The 11,025-nt window shown below is 37.8% G+C and overlaps 1 long non-coding RNA gene across 1 annotated transcript in view; it reads right to left on the bottom strand.

The window, feature by feature from the left end:
• Nucleotides 1-6,514: 6,514 nt before the first annotated feature.
• Nucleotides 6,515-11,025, bottom strand: part of LOC149132269 (uncharacterized) — a 25,578-nt gene continuing 21,067 nt past the window's right edge. Inside the window, exon 2 of the long non-coding RNA XR_016244574.1 lies at nucleotides 6,515-11,025. This exon is cut by the window's right edge and continues 1,022 nt beyond it. This is a non-coding gene — a long non-coding RNA (uncharacterized LOC149132269).

The following is an 11,025-nucleotide window of genomic DNA, read 5'->3' as shown; positions in this document are numbered from 1 at the left end:
CATACATACATACATACATACATACATACATACATATTGGGTTGTCCGGAAAGTTCGTGCCGATTTTTAAAAGAAAGAAAAAGGTCAATAAATACTTGCCATTACATTTTTAATCAACCAAATATGAACCATTTTGTTGCACAATGCGTCTCCATCTCTCCTTTAACTTGAAAATACCCTCTTCCCAGAATTGAGGTGGTTTCATGGCAAATAAGTCGAAAGGTAAGCTACTATAAATCGGCACGAAATTTCCGGTCAACCCAATATATATATAATACATACATACATATATATATATATATATATAAATATATATATATATATACACATACATACATACACACATAGATACATACACACACACACACACACACTCACACACATATATATGTATATACGCACATATATAAATGAACACATACAGACAGATATTTCACTCCCTCCCTCTGTTTCACATGACCTCTACATTTCTTCATGAACATCTCTCTACATAATACTAACTGTCTTTCTACTTCTCTCTCTTTCTCATACTCTTTATTTATCTACACGCTTTTGTGCCTGTATACGTCCATGTGTTTGCATGTATATATGTATACATATTATTTGTATGTGTATAATGTGCCAGTCTATATGAGAGTGAACATGTATATATGTGTGTGTGTGTGTGTGTGTGTGTGTGTGTATCTATCTATATGTGCATATATGTGTAAACACTGTGTGCGTGTATGCATAACTCTCTATGTACAAGTACCTGTGAATGTATTTTCCCCCTCCCTCCCTCCCTTTCATTTGCTTTCTATAAACATCTGTCTGTCTCTCTCCTCTCACTCATTTCTTACTCTGTCGATCTCTCGCTCTTTCCCAAGCTACCCCCCCTCCATCTCTTCTTTTATTTCCTCTCTTTACATCACCCCCACCCGCGTCTTCCTATCAATCATTTTTCTTTTTTACATTCTATAATTATATATTTTCCTTCGCCTCTCTTTTTCCTTCTTTTTTTTCTTCGTCTTTCATTATCCATCCCTGTTCTTCCTTTGATTTCTTCTCCCCCCTCTGTCTTCTCATCGACCTTTCTCCCTTCTCTCTCCTCCACCTTTTTCATGCATTACATCTGTATGTGTGTGTGTGCGCGCGCGCGCGCACACACACATGTATGGCTGGGTGGTAAGTTTTCTTCTCAACCACATGGTTCCAGGTTCAGTTCAACTGCGTGGCACCTTGGGCAAGTATCTTCTGCTAAAGCCTCGGCCGACCAAAGCTTTGTGAATGGATTTGGTAGACGGAGTCTGAAAGAAGCCCATCGTGTATATATATATATATATATATATATATATATATATAGAGAGAGAGAGAGAGAGAGATAGATAGATATAAATGTGTGCGTGTATGTATGCGTCTCTGTGTCTGTGTTTGTCCCTCACCACGGCTTGACAGCCTGTGTTGGAATATTTTCGTCCCCATAATATAGCGGTTCGACAAAAAGAGCCCGATAGATTAAGTACTAAGCTTAAAAAAAAAATAAAATAAAAAGAGATGTGGTGTCGATTCATTAGGCTAAAATTCTTCAGGGCGGTGCCCCTGCATGGCCGCAGTCTAATAACTGAAACAAGTAAAAGATATATATTCTTACCCCTCATTCACATTATTCTTACCTTCTCTTTCTCCAATACTCCCTCCCTGTTTGTCTCTCTGTCACTCTTTTCTTCCAATCTTCCACCATCTCTCATCTTTCTTGTTTCGTTCCCCTACTCTCTCATTTATTTTTCTCTCCTCTCCAACACCGCCGCCACCACCACCATCACTAACCCTGCTTCACCGCCGCCACTGGTGCAAAAACAATAACAACAACAACAACAGCAACAACAACAAGGAAAAGAAAAATTCCTATTGAAGAACAAAAGCAAAAGCTAAGCTAATGTCCTGAAGTTTGTACGAAAGTTCAGAAGTCTTGTTGGTCGTTATTATTGCGTAGCATATCTTGTCACTGAGTCAGCTTGGCCAAGTAATTAGCTGTTGGACGAGAGATTTGAATCTAATTGGAGGTGTCTGCAGACGACAGGGAAGCTATTTATTACTGAACGGCAGACTATTGTGATGTAACAACACTTTACAGCAAACACACTTTGGACAATGCCCCGAAAACTGTTTCTTTTCTTCTTCCCTTTTGTTTTGTTACTTGTTACCGACTGACTCTGTACGCCACGCATACACATGTATATACAAACATATATACACATGTATACGCATATATTCGTAAGTATATATATATATATATATATATATATATATATATATAGCTAAAAAAAAAAAAACAGAACAGGGGCGGAAACGCAGATACATACATACATACATACATACATACATATATACAAAGACGAAGTCACACAGATGTTAAAACATATGTATGTGTGTGTATGTATGTGCGCGTGTATGTGTGCGTGTATGCATGTAAGTATGTAGGTGTGAGTGTGTATATATGTGTGTGCGTGTGTCTATGAATGTGTGTGTATGTATGCATGTATGTGTATGTATGCACGTATGTACGTGTCTATGTATATATGTATATATATGTAGGTATGAACAATCGCTGGCGCATATACTCACATATGGCCGGATGCCAGAATGAACTTCCACCTACAAACCTCAGATTTGACCAACGATAATGCACTCTGGAATGCCACGCCGGATCTTTCTTGCACCCAACAATAATACCACTCTTTAGACGTCCATGGTCAAATTATACGCACTCTGTTCCAATCCTCTCCGCTCCAACCCTCCTTTACTAAATGGCGGGCAACATAGAACAAAAGGTATGTTCCTGGTAAGCAGAAACTTCCAGACGGTTTCAATATTTGATTAAAGTCACTTCACCTCTGTTATGCTGCTGGTGTTAAGGACAAAAGTATGAACATGAACACAACATTTCCATTTTTCTTTACTTCTAGCGTAATTAACGTGATTAAAAAAAAAATCCCGATTATATACCATCTACTTCCATTGAACTCAAATCTTTAGTTTAGAATAAGATAGACGCGGGGAATCATTTTACGTCGAAAGGCCACACTGAAATTAGCTGCCATCTTACACGGCCCCTTTCGTACGTACATACATACATACATACATACATACATACATGCGTGCATACATACATGCATACAACGTACATGCATACATAGATGTATACATGCATGCATACATAGATGTATACATGCATGCATGTATACATACATATATGCATATATACATGCACACATACATGTATGCATACATGCATACATACATACATGCGTGCATACATACATGCATACATACATACATACATACTTGCATACATATATGCACACACACACACACACACACACACATATATATATATATACATGTATATATACCTACATACTTGCATATATACATGCATTCATGCGTATATACATGCACACATACATACATGCATACGCATGCATACATACATACAAACATACAAACATACATACATAGTTGCATACATACATACATACATACATACATACATACAGGCATATACACATGCATATATACATGGGTGCATACATATATACATACATGCATACATACTTGCATATATTTAATTTTTTTTTTATTTCGCTATTTTCAGCTCGAGTGTTGTGGCTATTTTCCCTCCATGAAAACTCTTCTGATATTTGGCATTTGGTGAACGAGGGAGTTTGATGTTGCTGCTCTCACCTGCGTTTCTTACCGTGAGATGGGTAGGTTCATCGAGAATTCTCAACAGAAGTAGATCCAGTTTTCTTTTGAAGACACTTACACCCAACACCCTACGTAGGTATCTCAGGCTTTTTGGGAGGACACTGAAGAATTGTGGGCCCTATAATTCTAATTCTCATGCTGTTTGTGTGTCTCTGATTTCTATTATATACATACCCGTTTCCTGCTAAAAAATCTTTTTCGGATAAAATCGAAGTGCGTGTTTTGTCCAAAGAATTGCAATAACTTTTCATACCGACGCATTCTTTACAATTTAGCGAAGGTTTCTTATTTCAGACATATTCTTATTTATTATTTCTATTACTTATTTTCATATTATTTTACTTATTGCTATATTTCTGTCATATTTGTCTTTCTTATAGTTATAATTTTAACATATTGATTTCTTTAATTATTAAGATTTCTTTTCTTCTAATGGCCCACTTGTCGTTTCTTTTTTTAAAAAATTATTATTACTATTTCATCAGCTGGTTCAACCTTGGGAGGCAGTTCGGTCTTAAAGGAGATCTATTGATTTTAATTCTTTAATTATTTCCATCTCTAGATTATCATGTTTCAGAGCTCCCTGTTTTGAATATCTTCCGCTAAATCTTGCTGTATTTCCTTTTATTTTTATTCTCTTAGATTTTCTGTGGATTTAAGTTCTTCAATTATTTCCACCTTCAGATTGTCATGTTTGAGATTTCCATGTTTTGAGTATCCCTTTCTAAATCTTCTTCGGATTTCCTTTTATTTATATTTTTGTTTGTGTTGTTCTGGTTCGGTTTTTCTTGGAGAATATTTTTAATGTGATTTCGCTGTATTTTATGATTTACTTTCTTTCACACATCTTTGACACATCTTCGTGGTTTTTCTTTTTGCTGTTTGTTTTGTATTCGTTGTCTTTTATAATTTATCTTTCACTTTTCTCATTAGACAGCGGCCAAGCTGGGGCACCTTTTTGAAGAGCTTTTAGCCGAACGAATCGAGCTCAGTACTTATTCCTTTTATTCTATTGGTTCTCTTTTGCCGAACCGCTAAGTTACGGAAATGTAAACACACTAACATCGGTTGTTAAGCGGTGGTGTGGGACAAACACTGACACAAAGACACACATACATACACACACACACGCATGCCCACACACAATATGGGCTTCTTTCAGTTTCCGTTTACCAAGTCCACTCACAAGCCTTTGGTCGAACCGAACCTATAGCAGAAGAGACTTACCGAAGGTGCCACGAAATGTAACTGAACCCAGAATTATGTGGTTGAAAGCAAACTTCTTACCACACAGCCACTTACACTATCTTTTCTTTTAAATGATCTATTTCGGTTTTTGATATATTTTAACTTTGGGAATGTATTGTCTTAAGTTAGACAGATGGGTCCAGTGCTGTCTTAAGAAGAGACACACTGGGCAGTTGTCCGGGGACTTTACGGGTCTCGGAGCCCAATTCTGATTTATGAATGCTGTGGCTTGCTGTCAATAAATAACACTATAGACTCCAGTGCACTGATTTTCTAGGGGGTCTATAATGCTACTAAGACGACCCTGGTTGGGCCCAACACTCAATTGGGTCAAGGCTATTTTCTTTCCAAATTTTATACCAGAATACTACTGTTGTTTCATTTGATGGCTAAGGTCTGGATATCAAATATGTATGTATAATACAAAGGAGAAAGGTTTAAAAATTTGGCAGCGAAGAGTTTAGTTTTTATTGCCCAATACTTGGCCAATACTTTATTCTATCGAATCCTGAAGGATAAAATGCTAAGTCAGTCCCACCAGGGTCACTTCGCCTTTCATCATTCCGGGGCCATTAGAAGTCAAATAATTGAACCGACAATGCGGCTCCTTCAGACTTTGCTAGAAATCATTAATATTTTTTTTCCGAAAATTTAAAATGATTCTTTCAAACAGAAAGAGCTTTTTAGAAAAAAATTCGAATATTAACGATTGCAATCAATACTAGCTTCTGTAGGATATTCGTAATTGTTTTTACTCGCAGCTGCTTCAGTTAGAATTGAAATTATTTAGGGAATAAATCTAGGTGGTCTGTCTGCTGCTGGTATCAAACGTGTTCCCTTTAACAATATTCTTAAAAGCACCAACACGATTTCTAGATATTTACCATGTTTTTTTCCAATTCATTTTACGAATCTAGCAATGCCAGTTAAAAGGAGTAAAAAAAATCATTGTTTATTTATTGATAATTCTAATATCAGCGTTTCTGTATTTTATGATCTAAGCTGTTAGGATTTTAAATTCTACTATTTTTTTTAACTTAAAAAAAAAGGGTGAGTGGTTGTATGGATTAACCTTAAAAAAATGTCAGAAGAGGAAAGCATCTTATAAGTGGATAATAGTCAGTGATTGGTTTCTAGATAGACCCAGTACACAACTGGTACTTAATTTGTCGACTCCGAAAGGATGAAAGGCAAGGTCGAACTCGGCGGAATTTGAACTTTGAACGCAAACACAGAGGAAATATCGCCAAGCATTTTTCCCGGCGGGCTAACGGTTCTGCCAGATGTCGTCTTCATGGTTATAAATATTATCTAGTCAGAGTTCCGATTTCGGAAATGACCAGAGAGATAAAAAAAAAAAAAAGAATTATTGCTAATGGTCAGAAAGGTTCAAAGCCGCCAGATACTGGAATTGAACCCGGAATTTCTGTACTTTATGGTTGAGGCAACAGCAAAAAACAAAAAAAAAAAGGAAAAAAAAGTGTTAAAACAGAAAGAAGCAAGCAACGCAAACTCAAAATAGATTTTTATAGTTTTTATTAAAAGATGAAAACATCAAATTGTTTAAATATTTAACAGAAACAGAATACATATCAGTACACATTCGCACGCGATATTATGCACTAAATATGGAAGTCAATTGCATAGTAAATATACACATCCATTATGTAATGGGACAGCTGAGACATTTTATTCATAATATTGTTTTCATATTCTGTCAGACACAAAAATACATTTTAACCTTTTAACTTTCAAAGGCTTACGTTTAGAATAATAATCACACAAACGAAACGTGCCTCAAGTAGATCCAAGAGCGGTCTTTGGTAACGTGAATACTAACAAAACTTCACACACACACACTATTTAAAACGAAAATAATACCATATCGTGGCTTAAATACTATTGACAAGTCGTTTATGACTATTCAATAGAAGTGGTTAACCCTTAGAGACATTGAAGGAGAGAAAATGGATAATGTAACGTTCATTATGTCTTTCAAAAGGGTATAAGTAATGAAATTGTTTATATTTGAATATCATAACAATTGGCTGGACTTCAAGAGTAAGTGCTGCTTGTTTATAATAAACTTGTGTCATCGGGTCGTTATTGTTAATGAAAGTGACAACATTAAGCTAGCGGTTCTGACACTGACTAGGCGCACCCCGGCTCCTCTGAAATTATCCAACTATTTTTGCTTCTTTCTGCTATTCAGTAATAACGAGTAAGCAAAATAGTTTGCATCCATATAATTTCGTCATGATGTTAGACAAGTCATCTTGCCTTGTCCCCTTTTCAATCCTCACATCTCCAATTCTCCTATAAGAAACATCGGTATACGCAGCATCCACTGTATGCGAGCGAATCTGTGTATGTATATATACACATATATATATATTTTCAGGATTCACACACTTGTTTTTCTAAGCTCTGTAAAAGAACTCGGAAAGTTGGGCCCCCAACCAAGCGATTCGCAACACCCTTAAAGCCAAGAACTTTTCACACTCCACGTGTGTGTATATATATATATATATATAGAGAGAGAGAGAGAGAGACAGAGAGACAGAGAGGTGGGGGTAAAGACCCCTTCAGTCATGAATGACCATGGAATTGTGCCTAGAAAGTTCCCCTCCGAGGCACAAGTCCAGGCAAGGTTGTTTATGGAAGACCAGCATTTTCCCATGCATACCACCTTTCCCTCTTCACACCACCAATGTTGTCCAAGGGAAAGGCAAATGCCGATACAGTTTGGCACCAATGACATCAGAACTCATTTCTACGGCTGAATGAATTGGAGCAACGTGAAACAAAGTGTCTTGCTCAAGAACACAACACACAGCCCGGTCCGGGAATTGAAACACACTACTTCATGATTGAAAGCCCGATGCTCAAACGACTGAAATTATGTGTACAAGTAACAATACGACTGCCACTGTTATATTTGGAGCTCCTTGGAGGTTTTCATAATCCGGCTTGCTTTCAGTATTGTTAATTAACTGCTAAAATAAGCTTCAGAGCAAATGTAGGAAATATAAGGATAAACACATAAAATAAAATAAACCTGTGTTTATCCTCATACAATAAATGCTGACGCAAGTTTCATAGTTTATTTTCTGTTCTTATATATTATGCACAGAGACATTATTTTAAGTTTTGATACATGTATATTATTACATAAAACCATTCGTAATACAAACTCGCATAGATTTAATTGATTTACGCATACATAAACGAAAACCTTCGTTAAAACTGACATTCGTTAAGCCTAACTATATATTTAATAAAATACCCTTCGATGTGATATATATATATATATATATATATATATATATATATTTGAGTGAGTGTGTGCGCGCGCGCGTGGGAGAGAGAATATAGTCGCTTGGTTGCTTCTGCTAAATATATATATATATATTCGCTCTCACACCTACTTCCCCCCACCCACCTCTCTTCTCTTGCTCCGACTCCTACTTCTTCTCTTCACTCCTACCCACCGTTTCCTTTCTCTCCTTCATTGTCACCCCTCCCTCGTAGCTACACCCACCCCTACACAATCCAACCCTACCTTCTTTCTCCATCCCTCACTCCTTACACCCACTCCCACATACCCTACCTCTACCCACCCCACCCCACCTCTACCTCCACCCCACCCTTGTTTTCCCTACTCTCGCCTCCCCACCTCCCAACACCATACCACACACCATTAAACCACCATACCACACTACACCACATCACATCACGCACACACTAGCACTGACCACTTCCCAGTCCCACATCCACACACGCACACGTCAAGGTCACCAGTCCTCTTCCACACGCTCATACATACTCTCTTATACACACTCATGCGCTCGTTCGTTTTGGGATCACCACTACTTTATTATCTCCCCTTCTTCCTAGCTCTCCTGTGTGACCCCTATGTCCCGCATTCGCCATGATAGATCGCTAGCCACTATACATTCTATATTTTCTCTCCTTGTTTCTTTCTGAGGAAGAGCGTAGGCTCGAAACGTTAAAGACTTTTTCACTTCCCGAGCGTGAAACTAATAGATCTGTTTGTTGTCTACACCTCCTGTCTTCGTCTTTTGTTTTTTTTGTGTGAATTCTCCCCCCTCTCCCTCTCTCTCTCTCAATATATATATATAATGCATGCTCATACAAGATCCGCATTAGACTCCTCATTCGTATCATTATCGAACCGAGAGTCTAATTACGGTCCTTCCATAGCGTTACCTGCCACCTTGGGTCTTCTGGATACCAATAGTCTGTGCAGCTTGTCCAGCGAGGAATTGCAGAACCGTCTTTCTCATATACAACCAGCTTGATAGTGGGCACAAAAATGTTGATCGACCATGACTCAAATATAAGGACAAGCTGAAGAGTAACCTCTTAGCGGTCAATATAGGGCACAACACCCTCGAGCAAACAATCTTGTTGCGAACAAAATGGTGATCATCGTGTCAAAATGGTATAAGAGATTTTGTTTCAACCAGCATTAACAGGCTGATGGATGCAAGGCGAAGGAGAAAATCGGCTGCAAACACGCCGCCTGCACTGACCCGTAATCCTCATACCTGCAACAACTGCGGGCTTCTCTGTAAATCGTTGGCGAGACTCAAATGACACATTCGACATAAGCATTACGACTGACAAAGAAAGTGTAGGTTGTCGGATCCTCATGTGTCGAAACCAACGAGAGAATCCATAACCATCATATATATGCACACACACACATATCTATATATCTACATACATACATACATACATACATACATGTATTATATATAAACTAGAGTAAGTGCAGCATCGACAACAACACCAGCCATAACCTCAGAGATAAAAGGAGTTAAAACGGAAGAATATATATTTTACGAGGAAGAAGAACAGTTTGTTTCGCGTCATAAAATTTTATTCCGTTGTTTGAACTTTTCGTATTTAACAAACATCCACCTCCGCAAACCGTTGAATACAAACGCTATCAATCACTAGTTTTCTCTTATTTTTACTGTTTTACCCTTACCGATAGAGATAAAACGAAAAAAAAAAAAAGGTGAATTCAGAACATGTTTGGGGGAGTGTGAGTAGAAGCCAGTAAACGAAATACTTCGACGTAATTATAAGTAGAGCACGCTCTATTTTTGTCGATTCACTGCATTATTGGAGGCGGGAGAGAAGATGTTTTTCTACACGTGGTTACAGTGTCATAAGTGTCGTGATGGATAGATCATGATGGAAATGTCAAGGATAGGATGTCAACCAAGGGTTCGCTCATTCGCCAATCAATTAATTTACGTCATTCATGTAATGTCACAAACCAATATATGGTGGCGCTATGGCGACGAGCTGGCAGAATCATTAGCACGCCGGGCAAAATGTTTAGCAGCATTTTCTCCGTCTGCACACTCTGAATTCAAATGCTGCTGGGGTTGACTTTGCCTTTCATGGTTTCGGGGTCGATAAAATAAATATCAGTTGAACAGTGGGAAGGGGCGTCGATGTAATCGACTTAGCCCCTCCCACAAAATTACTCGTCTTGTACCAAAATTTGGAACCAATATATGGCAGCGCTCTTTTTGCGTTTCGAGTTCAAATCCCACGCAATTCACCTTGACCTTTTTCACCTTCCACAGTCGATAAAATATAGAATTATTTATCTACTTGGGTAGATTTGATATTTCTCTTATAAAACACTCTAGATGAGAATTCAATTATATAGAATAAAAGATTATAAAAGACGTCATTCGTTAAAAATTTCATGCATCATAAGTAACTCAAGAGTTCAAAGTTTCGTGCAATGCGCTTATCAAATTTTTTGATAAGTGCATTGACGAAAATCTTGGCTCTTGAATTACCTATGTAACTTTATAGCCGAATTATATATTATACCCCGTCTCTCGTGGCCAAGTGGTTAGGCTGTTGCACTCAAAATCGTTAGACCGAGGGTTCGATTCCCTGATTGGGTGGTGCATTGCGTTCTTGAGCAAACACTTCATTTACCATTGCTCCAACCCTCCTTAAATCAGCGGGGATTGT

This window comes from Octopus bimaculoides, chromosome 16 (genome assembly GCF_046866305.1).
Source record: "Octopus bimaculoides isolate indiv1 chromosome 16, ASM4686630v1, whole genome shotgun sequence".
Classification (NCBI taxonomy): domain Eukaryota; kingdom Metazoa; phylum Mollusca; class Cephalopoda; order Octopoda; family Octopodidae; genus Octopus; species Octopus bimaculoides.
The sequence above is the reverse complement of the archived record's forward strand: the minus strand, read 5'-3'. Positions and strand labels throughout refer to the sequence as shown.